Source organism: Telopea speciosissima, chromosome 2, assembly GCF_018873765.1.
Source record: "Telopea speciosissima isolate NSW1024214 ecotype Mountain lineage chromosome 2, Tspe_v1, whole genome shotgun sequence".
Classification (NCBI taxonomy): domain Eukaryota; kingdom Viridiplantae; phylum Streptophyta; class Magnoliopsida; order Proteales; family Proteaceae; genus Telopea; species Telopea speciosissima.
In genome coordinates, this window is record NC_057917.1 from 36,341,389 (window position 1) to 36,359,782 (window position 18,394).

An 18,394-nucleotide genomic window follows, 5' to 3' on the forward strand; every position below is an offset into this window, starting at 1 on the left:
GTTCTTTCCTGGTGTAAACCATTTTTATCTAGAATGAATCATTTCTTATTGATATTGGTTGAAGGAAAATCACACAATGGGGTCATATTGTGGTTCTGACTTGGACAACTCTTCTTCAAAGAAAGGATAAAAGTATGTTTTTTAGAATATAGAAGTGTGAGAATTTGGTAGGATCAAACAGAACATTTATAATCTCAGAATCATTGTTTTAATAGAGTAGTGAACAATTAATGGAAATTTTGTTTTTCAGTTTGCTGCAATTGCCTATTTTCACCTTATGTATCATGTATAGCTGTATTTATGCTTTAGTCTTGTACCTGTACATGCGGACTACTAGAACTAGATTCCAACTTTACAATTTTTCATTTCTAAGTTTTAGAAACTAATACAATTTTGAGTTTTAACTGTCTTTCCTTTTTTTTAAAATAGTCATTGTTGAGATAAAAAAAAAGAAAAAAGAAAAAATTGTTGGTGTTGTCCGCTGGTGAGTTGATAAGATAAAAAAAGTTGTATGAGTCAATGAGATAATATTTTTTTGGGAAAATTTCTCGTACCACCCCTCTACTTTGCAAGATGCACATGTGACACCATTCTTGTTTTGAAACAATAAAAGACACTACTCCGTTACATTGTCCCATTAGTTGTTGACGGGTGATTAGTACATGTCATGTTTACCCTTCTGTTTTAACCCCTAAGTCTTTTAACCCCAATCTTCTCACTGCAATCTCCTTTCTTCGAATAACCTGCAAGAGAACACTTTGCCAAGTACCATGAGCTATCACAAAAGAAGTTCGAGGTAGAGGGTTTTCTACAGACTCCATTGACAAGGATGAAGCTCTTTGGGACTGATTCAGAAAATTGAATTCGGGGATTGTTTTACTGTTGTGGATTTGAAATAATCTTGTTTCCTGGCGGCATCTTTTTGCCTCTATTAATAGGAGACATGTAAAGCTGTAACGGTTGTTGTTGGAGTGGTGACAAACCTGTCAAGACAACCAGTGGCATTGTGTGGCAAGTTTCTGCGTCGGGCGTTCAACTGGTTTTGAAAGTTTTTGTGTGGTTTGATGATGGTTTCAGGTCCCTACATCCATGAAAAGGACAAATTCCAAGAAAGTTTATGTGCAAAAAAGGCTTTGCTGGCTCTATTTTCTAAGTGAATTAAGTCCCTATCTTTATAGTTCATATATCCATTTCAAACCCAACCACAGACACAGGTCCCGCAGGTGAGCTGATGAAGAAACTTCATAATGTTGCTTGAAGTATTTTAAATGACTCGAGACTTTTTTCTTTATCTTATTGACAGGTTAAGGTGAAAATCTGCTTGTGACGTATCAGTGGTCTTAAGAACTACTAACCAGTGGCTTAGCCTTCATTATATATATGCGTTTGTATGCATTTGAAAAACATGGGTGTGTTGGAATTCAATGAATACCATATACAATAAATACAAAAAGCAAAGTGGAAGAGGAAGAAGAAGAACTGTGATGTTTGGCCTTGTCCATTTCCCTTATATCGGACTAGTCTTCTTTTGGGCTATTTCTATAATAGTGCATGACATCTGTTAAGGAGAAAATGCCAAGTTAGGCGACCCTAGTTCTAGAAAATTCAAAGCGGGGTTCCTATGTTGGGCAAGCACGATTTAGGGTTCGATTCAAAGGGACGTGATTCTAGGGGGAAATTCATGAAGACCCAAGTTCGAAATTTATTCATAACTCCACCTTCTATAAGGGGCATCGAATCAGAGATATTGAAATTTGAAGAAGATCAATTCGTTAAAGTTTCAAACTTATTGAAATACAAAGGATCGATACATAATTTAGAATTTGATAATAAGCCATATACATGAAATTATCATTTTAGTGGAAATCTTGGAGATATCCTTCAGATGGGTTTCCTTTAGATGCTTGCTCATCTGAAGAATATCTCCAAGATTTCCACCGAAATGATCATTTCATGTATATGGTTTTTTGTCAAATTCATAATATTGTATCGATCCTTTGTATTTCAATAAGTTTGAAACTTTAGCGAATTGATCTTCTTCAAATTTCAATATCTCTAATTCAATGCCCCTTATAGAAGGTATACCTATGGATAAATTTCAAACTTGGGCCTTCATGAATTTCCCCCCTAGAATCACGTCCCCAAGAATCACACCCTAGATCGTGCTTGTTCAAGATAGGAACACCGCGTTAAATTTTCTAGAACAAGGATCATCTAACTTGGCATTTTCGCCTAAGTAGATGGCATGCACTACTGCAGAAAGGATCGCCCTTTTGGGCCAGTTGTGGGCAAGGAGGGATTTGAACCCCCGACATCGTGGTTCTTAGCCACGTGCTCTAATCCTCTGAGCTATAGGCCCCACCCCGTCTCCATTGGATCTGTTCCTGGGAGTACCCTAAAAAAGGAACCTTTCCTCTCCTCAGCCATTTCGGGTTAAGAAGATTTGAACGCGCCGTTCTTATAGAGAGAAAGGCGCGTTCTGAGGTGTGAAGTGGGAGGGATCCAGATTTCTCCAAAGGGTTTTGAATAAAACGACCTTTTAATTTTTTAACTTTTTTATATTGAATAAGTAATAAGAATGAGAGGTGTTAAGCTTTTTGTCATCCTGGCATTGAGCTATTTTTCCGCAGGACCTCCCCTACAGTATCGTCACTGCAGTAGAGTTTAACCACTAAGTTCGGGATAGATTGGTGTGGTTCCTCTACACCTAGGACACTAGAATATCGAACCATGAACGAAGAAAGGCATGAGAGAAAAGCATATTGGCTAGTGATAGTCAGATAAAAGGGAAATTGACAGTTGAAGAGGCCAAGTAAATTAAATTTTTTTTTTTTTTTTGCTTCTTATCATGAATTATGAATCATATTGTATTGAGATGTTTCGTGACGCAAACATGTAGATTCCTAATTTCATGATCGAACTTTCAATTCAGCTTGAAGAGAGTATTGATTTTTTTGCATGTGATAATTTAGTGCCCAATTATGATTTTAGAAACATCCCAGATTTATATTTCATCAGTACGATAATGTTTCCTTAGAATTATAGTCTTTTGTCTACTTTTGATGAGATGTCGATCAAACACATCTATCATTGGTGATAAAAAATTTTGAGAATTACCAAGGAAAAGCCATTGGATATGGATTTGCTACTACAATGTGAGACTAGGAGGGATATGAACTTGGTGGAGATGATCACTCAATATTTTTCTAAATGATGCTTGATTTTCATGTAGACCCAGATTTGTTTTTATGTCTTTTAAACCGGTTAGGGGTTTTAAAGTAATAAAGGGTCATTATCATAGAAAAAGAAGTAATGATGGGGGGGGGGGGGGAAGAGAAGAAGAATAAGATAGCTAGAGAATAATATAATATATTATAGTAAGATAGGGGGTAGATAGGGTTTTTAAAGTGATAGATTAGCATTCTCATCATGGGGAAGGAAAAAAAAAATGTGACTCAACCATGACCACCAGGTTTGACTTGGCCAAGTCATCAGGTTTTGAGGAGGGTGTGTCAAATCCAAAAACAAAATTTTCAACTAAAACCAAATATGACATTGGACCTTAATAGCACCATTTTCTCACTAGCAATTTGTTAGTTAATCTTATTTATAAGGTTTTCTTCTATTTCTTTTTCTTTTGTTTTTTTTTTTTATGGGAAGGGGAGACAGGGTGGGATTGGTAAATGTCATAATATTTCTAACAAACCAACATATCCAACAGTCTCCCACTTGTACATCAAAGTTCTCCATACATTTTAAGCCCATGCTCTCCATGTGTTTCTCAAACATTCTAGGAGATAAACCCTTTGTCATGGCATCTGACACATTTTCACTTGTGTCCACTTTGGAGATACTCACATCGCCCTGTTGGATAATCTCCTTGTTAAGGTAATACTTCTGCTGTACGTGCTTGTTCCTTTGATGAGCCTTAGGCTCCTTCACTTGTGCAATTTTCCCTCTTGTCACATAACAGGGGAATAGGGCATTTGACAAGGTCAGAGAGTACCTCCAGATCTGAGAAAAATTTCCTCAGCCAAACCCCTTCTTTTACCTCATTACAGGCTACAAGGTATTCTGCTTCAGTAGTGAGATCGACTGCAGAATTTTGTTTTGCACTCCTCCATACAATCACACCTCCTCCCATTAAGTAAATCATCCCAGACGTGGATTTTTTGTCATCTTTATCGGTTTGAAAATCTGAAACAGTATAACCTAGAATCGATAACTGATCACATTCATAAACTAAGAAATAATACTTAGTCCTCCTCAGGTATTTGAGGATGTTTTTCACAACACTCTAATGCTCTCGTCCGGGATTTGATTGGTAACGGCTCACAATCCCTACAACATAGCAAATATCTGGCCTCGTACACAATATAGCATATATAAGACTTCCCACTGCAGAAGTATAGGGAATCCTCCTCATCTCTTTAATGTCCATCTGAGTCTAAGGACATTGAGATTTCTCAAGATTGACTCCATGCTGAAAAGGAATACTTCCCCTCTTGGAGTTCTCAATATTGAATCTGGTCAGAACATTGTCTATATAGGTTGCATGTGATAAGCCTAACATCCGTCTTTGGCGATCTCTTATGAGTTTAATCTCTAGGATGTAGTTGGCTTCTCCGAGTTCTGTCATTGAAAAAATAGTGGATAATCACTGCTTAATTGATGTAAAAAACCCCACATCATTTCTAATAAGCGGTATGTCATCTACGTATAGAATTAGAAAACATACCGCACTCCCACTGAATTTCTTGTAAACACATGGTTCATCTATATTTTAATCAAAATCAAAAGATTTGATTGATTGATCAAACCTGTTGTTCCAGCTTTTAGAAGACTGCTTCAGTCCATAAATGGACCGTTGTAATTTGCATACTTTGCCTTCCTCCTCTAAGGAATAGAATCCCTCTGGCTATGCCATATAGATATCCTCATCGAGGCATCCATTTAGAAATGTGGTCTGCACATCCTTTTGTCAGATTTCATAACCAAAGTATGCTGCGATTGTCAATAAAATCCTGATGGATTTCATCATCGCCACTGGGGAAAAGGCCTCATCATAGTCAACACCCTCTTTCTGGGTGTATCCTTTTACCACCAGTCTCACTTTGAACCTTTCAACATTTCCATCAGGGCCCTTCTTCCTCTTGAAGATCCATTTACATCCAATGAGTTTTAACCCAACTGGTAGATCGACTAGAGTCCAGACCTTGTTGGAATGTATTGAATCCATTTCAGAGCGCATTGCTTCCAACCATTTAACGGCATCAACATCCATAAGATCCTCAGAGTATGTTATTGGATCATCATCTGACTCAACTAACACCATGTAGAACACTTCCACTGTTTTCTCATCATTTGTGAGAAAACGAACCTTGTGGGTGGTCCAGATAGCACTGCGTCGAGGTTCTTGAGGTGTTGGGGTTTTAGAGGTTTCAGTGGGTACGTTGCTTGGTATCACTTTAGGGAGTGATGTTTCTGAGTTATCCAATAACTCCTCAATGACTACAGGTTCCAACTTTCTAATGAGTGTTTTCTCCTCAAGGAAAGTAGTATGTTTACTTACAATGATCTTTTGGTCATTGGGGTCATAGAAGTAATATCCAATCGTGTCTTTGGGGTAGCCTAAGAAATAACATCTTGATATTCCGGATTCCAACTTATCTATCTGTTGTTTAAGCACATGTGTGATACAACCCCATACCTTAAGATGTTGTAGACCAAACTTGTTCCCTCTCCACAACTTAAAAGGTGTTTTAGTCACAACTTTAGTAGGAATCCTATTCAAGATATAAATCGCCGTCTCTAGGACAAACCCCTAGAAAGATAGACGGAGCTCACTATAAGTAAGCATACTCCAAACCATATCCAATAGAGTTCAGTTGCGCCATTCAGATACACCATTTTATTGTGGTGTTCCAGGATTTGTTAGTTGACTGACAATCTCTTCTGATGTGAGATACTCTATAAACTCATCTAACAGATATTCTCCTCCGCGATCCGATCATAAGGACTTGATGCATTTATCTAACTTTCTTTCGACCTCGGCTTGGAATTCCTTAATTTTCTCAAAGGCTTCTGATTTCCTACGCATCAAGTATACATATTCGTGTCTAGAATAATCATTGGTGAATGTTATAAAGTACTCAAATATATACCTAGCTTGTATGTTTATGGGTCCACAATGTCAGTGTGTATTAACTCTAACAAATCTGTGGCTCTAGTTACTAAAGGGTTTCTTGGTCATTTTGCCTTGAAGGCATGATTCACATGTGGTAAAGGATTCAACTTTTAGATTCTCCAGAGGTCCATCCTTTACTAACACACTGATTCGGTGCATATTAATATAACCTAATCTTAGATGCCACAGGTACATTAGATTCACTGGAGTTGCTTTCCGTTTCAAATCAACATTTGAATATAAATTTGTTTTATCAGGGCAATCTAGAAAACACAAACCGTTTTGCAAATAATCAGATGCCACAAAGTAATTATTAAAATAGAGAACTAAATTAGAATTAAAGGAAAAATTATATCCGTCCAAAACAAGTTTTGAAATCGAAATGATCTTCCTCTTAAAAGAAGGTACATAGTAAAAATCCTTTAAAACTAAATTAAAAGAACTAAAACTTAAATTAAAAGTTCCAATAGCCATCGCCATGGCCTCAGCTCCAATGCCCATCCTCAAGCGCACCTCATTTCTTTCCAGCTTCCTTGTTTCCCTGAACCCCTATAATACATTGCAAACATGGATAGTGGTGCCAGAGTCCACTAACCATGAATTAGACGGTTCAATAGAAAAAATCGACTCATAAAGAACATTTACTTCAAATGTATCTTCTTTAGGAGTACCCAATTCTTTTGGCTTCTTGTCTTTAACAGTAGCCAGGAATGATCAACAGTTTCTCTTCCAGTGACCCTCCTTCTTACAAAAAAAATACTTGCCACGTGCCTTCTTGTGGCCATCACCCCCACCCTTTGGCTTTCAGGGTCTTGCCCTTGTTGTCACACCCCAAACCACCCCCTGGGAGGATTAGGTAGGTGACCCGAATTGCATAATGGCAATCCGCCAAATCCCACAGATCTAGAAGTAGTTAATACATTCACGGTCCCACATTCGTAACATTATCATAAGTAAAATCAGAGCACTGCAGATAATCTACAATTATAACCAAGAGAGAGAAAGCGTAGTGATACGGGAATAATTGTGATATATATACATATGAGAGTTTCGATACATTCCCCAGTACAACCCACAAACTGAAAAGTAAAGCTGACATATACATAAGCGAAAAGAAAGTACATATATATACAGGGCGAGACAACTTAACCCCAAAAAGAAAAGAAAAGCTAAACCAAAAGCATGATCGAGGATAAACTCCTATCAAAAGCAAAAAAAGAGTCCCCAAGACAAAAAGCATCAACAGCGTCCCTCACTGGTCTTCATCAATAACCACTGAGAATGCTTGCATCATCGGCATGACCTCCATCGGGGTCCATACCAATATCATCATAACTATAAGGGCTCTCTTGTCACACCCCCATCCCGATATAATATATATTGCCACATAGGGGTATGACTGGGACAACCACACATCATCCCATCACCTACCAGGATCACGGATGCAGTGTCCCGAGCCACAGTCCACCCTGTCATCACATATTGATAACAGAGAGGAATGTATCAAAATAGAATAAACCGTTCCAATTACAGAGTTAGCGGAAGCGAAATTAAATTAAATTATGTGAAATTATAGAGCATCGGTTCTCTAATGATAACACATAGTACAATATCAGTATTCGTAACCATACAATCTCTCCTAACAAATAAACATACAAGTTTATACATGATAGTGGAATGAAAAACAGAAATTTAATAATAAATAATTACCCCAAGGGCACCGGTCTTAGGTGTACATCTACATCAAAGTCCCAACCATTGGCTCCGCTTGATTCGCATCCAGCAGTGCTCGTTGGAATAGTACCTCCTGCATAACAACTAAAAAGGGGTTGCACAACGGGGTTAGCTACACTAGCTAGTGAGAGAGCAAAGGGGAATGCATATACATCACACAATCAATATCAGTCAGAATGATGCATGCTAATGTTAGATTCATTTTTCACCTAGCACACAAATTCTATCGGTCAAGTGTAAGCTATTGTGATAGCTTGGGAGACACTGAGGGTCACTTATCCTATCGCCCCAATGAATCCTCAACTATCACATGGGGACCTACGCTGGTAGAAGCCATTATGACCACCCAGTGGCAGACCCCGATAGCCATCACTACCCCTGACCTGGCCTCTCCCACCTCCACAGACATCAGGTGCTCAGACTATCCAACACATAAATCCCTGTTGGCAAGGGTCGTAGCATAAGGGAACAAGCATCCTAGCCACATATATACTATATGTAGGTCCTATCGTCCCGAGAGGTATTTCAGGTGCATTAATGTCCCATTTCATCTAATACCCGGGTACTAGCACGGCACGGCACATATAGATCAGGATGGCATACAACAGTTTTCATAATTAAATAAATTGGGGTTTCGATACCGGCACACCCGATACCGTAGCCCGATACAATGGTGAGCATACTATCATATTCATAACAGTTCACATTTGAATAACAATACAATGCGCACAATGCTTAAAATTATATAATAGCATGCTTAGGATTATCAATTATATTAATACAAACCCAACAAAGTCACCCAGAACCCACTCACCTAACATGGGTATCGCCGTGTGTGAGTGCCATGAATCTTACCTGGGCTCCCCGCGATCCATTGAGTTGGGTAGCCTAGGAATACAAAAACAATCATTAAAGCATGCATAGAGGGGTCCCATGCTAGGCCCCCAAGGTTATAATCAAGTTTCAACTAAGACAGCACAAGCGGTCTCAGCAGAGGTGAATCCGCCCCTGACTCCGTTCATACCAAAAGGTAAAGACAGAGCGAGCGGACCCACGGGCGAAACATCATACTTGGATCAGATCGTGCATCCATTCGATACCAGGAACAACAATTAAAAGGGAGCAGATCCACGGGTGGATATACTTTCTGGGTCCACCCTTGCATCCATTAATCCCTGAGACAGACTCGAGAACAATTAGCCTCGGGCGGAGGCAAACAGAGTGAATCCGTGCCTTCGTTCGGTCAGGCCAATACACAGGGTTTATACAGGGCAGACTGACGGGCGGTACCACGATTGGTGGATCCAATCGTTCATCCATCGGTAGTCTCTTCTGAGATTTCAGGGGGCTTTTACTCCAGCTTGAAGCTTGGAGCTCCCTTAGCATCTCAGGGATAGGGGAAGGGTGTCTATGCCTTCCTAAGGTCATTAGATCCTAGGCTCATTACATGGATCTAAGATCCAACAAGGTTGGGTCTCCAATTGGTCCAAGGGTTGGGTTTTAAGGTTTAAACCAAGGGCTCCACAGCCATGGCTGCAAATGCAACACTTAGAGGCCCGGGTTAACTCCATTGGAGCTCCCAACTAGGTCCAACCATCACCTTGAGTCCCAAATGGAACCCTAGGTTAGCTTAAGCTCAAGGAACTACCAAAAAATCAAAGAGAAATGGGGGAGAGCTAAGTTTTGGGAGCTTACCTTGGTGAGCTTCCTTCTTCTAGCCACTCTCTTCATCTCTTCTCCCTTGGGTCCGGCCAACTTGGGAGGAGGTGTGGGACAGCCAGCCACCTTGCCATAGCTTCCATCCTCTTGCCCTCCCCTCCTATTCCTTTCCAACTTTTACTTCTTCTTCTTCCTTTCTTCTCCTCCTTCTCCTCTTGTCTCTTCTCCTCCACGGTTTGATAGGGAGGGGGGAGAGATAAGTGAATGAGAGGGTTTCCTATGCTTTAAGGGGTTAGATGGGCCTTATGGTGTGTTTTGTTTAGGTACCCCCAATTACTTAGTGGCCCTTAGGTCTTAAATGGGTTTTGAGTTAGGTCTTAGGGCTTGTTTGGTCCAAGTCATAGAGCATTAGGTCCATTAGTTAACTAGGGTCTATTTGGGTTGGGTCCAGGTCCATAGGACTCAATTATCTACTAAGGTTTGTTTGGTTTTAAGTTAGGCCTTGTGGGCCCACTTTCATGGTCCAACTAACCAATCAATGGTAAGGGCAGGGGTCCATATGGTCCAAGGGTTCAATTACGGTATCCAGGGCACGAGGGTGTAGGTCCCATAAGATTATAATCCAAAAGGGCAAGTAATAGCACAAGCGGATCCTCAAGCGGATTTAGTATGAGTGAGTCCATTCGTGACTCCAGTGCTGCTATCAAGGCCCAAACTTCAAGGAAAGTTGTGGGATTTTGGCCCACACTTCTGAGGCTTTAAGGGGGTTCTCCTTGTAATATTCTAAGTTCAGGGTCATTAGGGTTAGTCATGGCCACCATGGCATGGCCCCTTAGGTAAAGGTCTAAACTGCCCCCGGTGTAGGGGTAAAATTGGGGTGCGGGTGTAACATCCCCCAACCTTATTAAAAATTTCATCCTCAAAATTTGAGGCAACCCGAGTCTCAAGGATGAGGGTTCGTTAAACAACAACACTTCTAATTATCCACTCTTAGACTAAGTCAGAGGTCGGGTCAAAATAGGACAATGCCCATTCGACACAATAGGTCAGGTTCTACAATCTCCCTTATAGGGTCACACTTCCACAAGGGTGTGGCTCACGATAACCCTAAGCTCCACTGGGTTAAAAGTCAATAGTTACCGCTTTCCAAAGGAAACCACACTGTCTTCTACACTAAATTGTGTCATAAGGAACAGAAGGTTCCCTAGGTCTTCTAGATTGGGTGATACCACTCCTTGGTCATTACCACTATGGTCATTCTCGGGGTACAGAGCTCAACCTGTCTAGTTACCAGCATAGGGCCCACATTCTGAATGCTTTGACCTCAGGTTATCTCATTACCTAACCCAACTGTAGAATGATATGAAATATTGATGGTGTCTCCATATGTGTCACTCCTAGCATAGAGGGAATGCACTAGGCACTCATTACTCCATTCATATCTATCATTGGAGGAGGTCTTGTTACATCCTTCAGTTTCAGCTTCCACCAACTTTGGTACCCTACTTCTCAGTCAAACCCATAAGGAAAGTCCACGTTGGTCCTCTTTTGGGAACCAACAACCTTTTCTAGTTTTGGTCTAGGTCAATTCTTTCACACATAGGTCCCAATATTCTAATCTATTCGGTCACCTTTAGGTCGATTAACTATCAACCCGCGATCGATCATGACCAAGGGTCGGGCTCAACTAACAATTCATAGTAAGGTCAAGGTAAGGTCATAGCCGTGGTACCAAAGAATCATTCTAGGCACACAAGTCCAAGGTCTTAAGAGATATATACCTATATCTACATGCATTCTATATTCACACCAATGCGTAGGTATAAACTCAACAATTACACTCATGTCCCTATGGACATATCTGTCATCTAGGTCAAACCATAAGAACAACCGTCGTTAGGTACGGTTTACTAAGTCTGTTTGGAGGGTCAAGTCATGGTGTAGGACTTCCTCTATGAGCCTAAACAAGGTTTGGATGAACCAAGTAAAGTTCAAATAGAGTCGTCGCCAGCTTGAGGTGTTATAAATGACTTCCAAATACACATGGCCTTCATGGCTCACACAGTTAAACTAGCCCAACCAGCCTATTATTTTCATTTCTTAATATCTACCCATAGGTTTGGGCTTCCTATCCATTAGGTTTGAGTTCATGCATTCACCGGGTCTAAGGATCTTTGTGCTCCAAGGTAACTCTCCTCCTTTGAGTTAAGAGGGGAGTCACAACAGTCACCTATGCCTACCATTTTACATTGGCTGGCCCAGTCGGGTACAAGTCCTAATCCCTTTGTTAATTTTTGGGGCATCACTAGCCTTAGGTGGTCCCTACAAATGGGTCACACAACAGGGGTCTCCAATCTAGGGTATAGGCACTCAATCAACACACATGGTTGTGGTCAATAGGTCTCCAAAATTTGAGCTCAAAATCCTAAAATAAATTGGGCGGACTCACGATCGGTGTCAGTACTCTGGGTCCGTTCGTGGCTCCTCTTCAAAATAGGGAGAGCGGACTAATGGTCGAATGCGGAACGTGAATCCGTTCGTTCATCCGTTCTCAGGGGGTAAAAAGGCCGAGAGGATTTGGATCGATCGGATCTTTAGGCGGACTCATGAGTGTGGATCCGCTCGTTGATCTGGGCAGTTTTAAAAGTTAAGTTTTACGATCATATGCGGAGCGGATTAATGGGCAGGATCACGATAAGTGGATCCGTTCGATCGTTCGTTCATAGAATTTTAACAAAATAGAGCCACGAGTTTTAAAAACTCATTTTGGCTCTAAAGGAGAGGATGCAACCGTAGGGGAGAAAGGCTCTACAGGGTTCTCCTTTTGGGTCTCCTAGCACTCTCTTGAGTGGATTTCTTGCAATCCCAAGCCTCAAGGTTCCTTCTCTCACTCTCAAGGTAAGGTTTCTCTTCTCTTTTTCTCCTTTCCAATTTTCTTCTTCTTCCATTGTAGGACTTTTGGCTTGTGTTTCTTTATCTTCCCTTCTTTCTCTCTAGGATTTGGTATGGATAGGCCTAGGTTGTGATTGGATTTGATTTTGTTTGCACTTTCATGGCCATGTACGCCAAGATCATGCTCAAAATCGATTTTAGGCTAGGGTTTTGGGTGTAATCAAGCCCTAATGATCAATGGCACTACATGGTTGGATCATTGTTTGATTATTGCATCTTTTCCAAATTTTTAGGAGTCTTTGCAAGCATTCTAAAGGTTGTTGCTATATTTGTCATGCCTAGTTGAATTTTATAAATTATTTCTAGGTCTTTGGTTGGGTAATTCCTCAAATTCTCAACACTTTTGAAAACACTCTTTAAGTTCATGCTTGATCTCTTTTGTGCATCTAACTTCATAGATATTATCCCATCAACATGCCTTTAAGTACATTTCCTCTTCATAATTTTATTTGCATTTGATCTTATTTCTTTTACCTTGTCTTAGCACATCTCTAATGATATCCATGTCCCATCTTCATATCATTCACATCTATGATTACATTTAGGCACTTCCATCATGTATAACCTTCTTATCTCATCATTCCCTTATCATTTTGGCATATCCTTTCTACACTTCTAATTGTCAAACATATCTCATTGTTCCAATTGGCTCACACTTGTTGCCCTTCTCTTGTTGGTGCCTTGTGTGTAGGTAACTAACCATGGGTCCCAAGATGAAGAGGAACCTGGCCATGGTATAGGCTATTCCTACAGCATACAACATACACCGATTCACCTCAGAAAAGAATGAGGGAATCTTCAGAGAGCACTTATTCATTCAAAAGAGCTTAGTGGAAAGGGACGTAACAGTGGAGGAGCTTTTGGCCTATAAGGTGGGGGCCAGGTTTGAGAGGTTGGAGTGGGGTAACATGTTGGTCTAGCCTGAGCTTTACTATCCCACTTTGGTTAGGGAATTTTACTCAATTTCACTACATCAGAGTTGGGGATTCTTCTCAGTGTCTCTTCAGAGGGTGAGAGGGTATACTATCCTCCAGATAGTCATCCAGACAAATGCCTACATCCGGATGAGAGCAGGAAATTATTCAAGATCCTCACCAATGACAAATATGAGGAGAATGTTGATCTTTCCAAGTTTCCTTCATCTCAGCGGGTCCTCATTTTCGTTGCTAAGACCAATCTGGCTCCTTCCAAGGCTCACAACACATTACCTCCTCTGATGTCTGCAGTTCTGGCTCATTCCCTGTATACCGGCCATCCTATTTATCTACCTTATGTGGTCCTGTAACACATGGCTCGAGCAGTAGCAAATCCTGCCCGCAACAACACCTTGCCCTATGGTCGGCTACTCACTAGGATCTTCTTGTTCTTTGGGATCGATCTGGATCACGAACCCAAAGAGTCAAGCACTGAAGGGCCAATTGGGTTTAATGCACTGCAGAAGATGAACCTGTACTATGACTATGATAGTGTAGGGGAGCAGGTTCAGTATGGGAGTGGCAGAGGGGCTAGGGAGGAGGATGAGGATGATACCGATGAAGAATATTGAGTTCATGGGCTTGAGGCCTTCTGCAGCAGGTACTTGTAGTGCACTAGGGGGAGGTAGTGACATTCTGATGGCAATTCGATGACTGAACTTGAGGATGGCGGATGGCTTCGACGATGTTAAGAAGAAACTCTTCGATCATACTCAGCGATTGGAGGGCATAGAGCGAGGAATGGATGATCTTAATGCCTTCCTGGGTCGCGGTGGTAGAGGTGGTGCAGATGGCTGGCTCAATTCTCCTCCAGCAGTTCTCCAAAGTTATTTTAATTCAGTTCTTGTTGTTCGGTCCTTGATGAATCTTTTGTGGAACTCTTTTAATTTTCTCTTTTCCTTTTAGTTTTCCCTTTTCTCCTTTTCTCTTTTCTCTCTTGATCAGGTGGTAAGGTGAACCTAAAGAACTTTTAATTAGGATGGATGAATGTACCTTTAAGTTGGATGGAACAAATCATATGCTTTGAACTGGCACCGGTGAAATCTTGTGGTCTTAGGTTGGAATGGGTATAGTCATGCCCAAGCAGAATATTGAAACAATTATGGTGGTTGGATATATATATATATATATATATATATATATATATATATATATATATAGCTTTATTCCTCTTGTTTAGATCATTGTGGATTATTATGGTTGGTTATGCTTAATCCATTATTGTGTAGAAATTATAACATATATATACACACCTATTACCTATTTAAGACTCAACCAAGCAAGTGCATAATTATATCCAAGAGCCAATGTTCCAAAGCTAAGTTCCATATTGTCTATTATTTTCTAGGCTCCTGTTTTCACTCCAATCAGTTTTCTCCTAGGTATGCACACAATCATTTATGTTTTTAAGATTTTTTAACTTAGAACTTAATTGTGGAGAGTAAATCAAGAGATTACACTGGGCTGTGGTCGGTGCAGAGCATCACGCTCTGATATCACTTTGTCACACCCCCATCGTGATGTAATATATATTGCCACATAGGAGTATGACTGGGACGATCACATATCATCCCATCACCTACCAGGATCACCGATGCAGTGTCCTGAGCCATAATCCACCCTGTCATCACATATTGATAACAGAGAGAAACGTATCAAAATGGAATAAACCGTTTCAATTACAGAGTTAGTGAAAGCGAAATTAAATTAAATTATGTGAAATTATAGAGCATCGGTTCTCTAATGATAACACATAGTACAATATCAGTGTTTGTAACCATACAATCTCTCCTAACAAATAAACATACAGTTTATACATGATAGTGGAATGAAAAATAGAAATTTAATAATAAATAATTGCCCCAAGGGCATTGGTCTTGGGTGTACATCTACATCCAAGTCCCAACCATTGGCTCCGCTTGATTCGCATCCAGCGGTGCTGGTCAGAATAGTACCTCCTGCATAATAACTAAAAAAGGGTTGTGCAACGGGGTTAGCTACACTAGCTAGTGAGAGAGCAAAAGGGAATGCACATACATCACACAATCAATATCAATCAGAATAATGCATGGTAATGTTAGATTCATTTTCCACCTAGCACACAAATTCTACCGATCAAGTGTATGCTACTGTGATAGCTCGGGAGACACTGAGGGTCACATATCCTATCGCCTCAATGAATCCTCAACTATCACATAGGGACCTACGCCGGTAGAAATCATCATGACCACCCAGTGGCAGACCCCGATAGCCATCACTACCTCTGACCTGGCCTCTCCCACCTCCACAGACATCAGGTGCTCAGATTATCCAATACATAAACCCCTGTTGGCAAGGGTCGTAGCGTAAGGGAATAAGCATCCTAGCCACAGATATACTATATGTAGGTCCTATCGTCCCGAGAGGTATTCCGGGTGCATCAACATCCCATTCCATCTAGTACCTGGGTACCAGCATGGCACGACACATATAGATTAGGATGGCATACAACAATTTTCATAATTAAATAAATTGGGGTTCTGATACCGGCACACCCGACACCGTAGCTCGATACAATGGTGAGCATACTATCATATTCATAATAGTTCACACTTGAATAACAATGCAGTGCGCACAATGCTTAAAATTATATAATAGCATGCTTAGGATTATCAATTATATTAAGAAAAATCCAACAAAGTCACCCAGAACCCACTCACCTAACACGGGTGTTGCCGTGTGTGATTGCCATGAATCTCACCTGGGCTCCCCACGACCATCAAGTTGGGTAGCCTAGGAATAAAAAAATAATCATTAAAGCATGCATAGAGGGGCCCCATGCTAGGCCCCCACAGTTAAAATCAAGTTTCAACCAAGATAGTACGAGCAGTCTCACGGGCGGTCTCAGCAGAGGTGAATCAGCCCCTAACTCCGTTCAGGCCAAAAGGTAAAGACAGAACAAGCGGATCCACAGGCGGAACATCATACTTGGATTAGACCGTGCATCCGTTCAACACCAGGAACACATTTAAAAGGGACCGGATCCACGGGCGGATGTGCTTCCTGGGTCCGCCCCTGCATCCGTTTGATCCCTGAGATAGACCCGAGAACAATTCGCCTCGGGCGGAGGTAAACAGAGTGAATCCGTGCTTTCGTTCGCTCAGGCCAACACACAGGATTTATATTGGGTGGACTGACGAGCGGTACCACGATTGGTGGATACGGTCATTCATTCGTCGACAGTCTCTTTTGAGATTTTTGGGGGCTTTTGCTCCAGTTTGAAGCTTGAAGCTCCCTTAGCATCTCAGGGACAGGGGAAGGGTGTCTATGCCTTCCTAAGGTCATTAGATCCTAGGCTCATTACATGGATCCAAAATCCAACAAGGTTGGGTCTCTAATTGGTCTAAGGGTTGGGTTTCAAGGTTTAAACCAAGGGCTCCAAAACCATGGGTGCAAATGCAGCACTTAGAGGCTTGGGTTAGCTCCATTAGAGCTCCCAACTAGGGCCAAACATCACCTTGATGTTGGGGGAGCCTACCCCTACCTCCATAAGTGTTTTGATGATAACAAACATATTAGAAATGGTCTTACGTGTGTCTTTATGTCAACAGGACAATAAGTTGTGGAACTAGAAGGCACAAAGTAAGGAGACACAAAGTAAAAGATATTCAAGAACAAACCATTGAAATAAGCGACATTGAAGACGTGATAAAACTGCTCGAGTAAACAAAAGAGCTTTTGAAGATTGAAAAAAGTCATGTGAAGCAAGAAAGACAAGATGATCGTGTGCACATTCTAGAACACTCACACTGCATGCTTGTATTATATTTGCATAAATTAAATGAAAATCACTTGCATCATTTAGGGACCTTAGGAGGTTATAAATGAACCCCCTATGACCTTAGAACTTGGTAAAGATTACTGAAGAAAATCCCAGACCAATCCCCTTAGTCAAACGGTCAAAATCAAGCTAAGACTGGAATCTAGATTGAGATTTGGTCGATCGAATCTCAGGGTATGGATCGATTGGGCTTCACAGCAATCTCACAGGTACGTTCCCATAAATGATCCGATCGATCGGATTAAGTGGGACGATGATCTGGTCAATCGGACATCAACCGGATGCCCTTGTAGCCTTCAAACGGCTAGTTTCTCTAACTGCTAGGATCCGATCGACCGAATCAATCTTCAGGTCAACCGGATGAGTAAAAAATAGATCCGTTAGAGCACATTTTGTACATGTTCTAAAGGCCATTAATGAGCCTATAAATAGAGAACATGTAAGTCCTTTTCACCTATCCACTACAGTCCAAAATCCAACTTTTGAGAAAGGTAAAAAGTGATAATTGCTCCCATAATTGAAGTCTTGTCTACATCAATCAAGAATTGACTTCAAAGCTTAAAGGACCTTCCCAAGCTTACTCTCTAAGGCATAGTTCTTAAAGAGGGTCTTCATTATACAAGCATCTCATTCGCATCATTCGACACTTGCAAGGAGTACATATCACAGTCCTTGCCTAGGTATTTCTACCTTTATTTTCTTTTGTAATTAGTTTATGCTTTTAAGTGTATAAAGTTTTGTTTGCATTGGCCTAGATTGTAATTAGGCATTACAAGAATCCTCTTATCCTTAAAAGATTTTGGATTCTCTTATCCTTAAAAGATTGGGTTCCTCTTATCCAGTAGAAAAAAAATTGTAAATGTGTTCTTCCCACCTATTGTACTGAAAGAATGGAACTAGTGAATTCTCTCAAGGTTAAAAGGAGTGGACGTAGGCTAAATTTAGCCGAATCATTATAAATTTGGTGTGTCTTTCTATTTGCGCATTTTATTTCTATCTATCTTGTTTAATTTTAAAAAAATTTAAAAATGAGATAAATTCACTAGTGATAACCTATCCACCCCCCTC

The 18,394-nt window shown here is 40.7% G+C and overlaps 1 non-coding gene across 1 annotated transcript; it reads right to left on the minus strand.

Moving 5' to 3' along the window:
* Nucleotides 1–2,285: 2,285 nt before the first annotated feature.
* Nucleotides 2,286–2,364, minus strand: TRNAL-AAG. The gene has a single exon. It is a non-coding gene; the product is annotated as a tRNA-Leu (tRNA).
* Between the last annotated feature and the right edge of the window lie 16,030 nt (nt 2,365–18,394).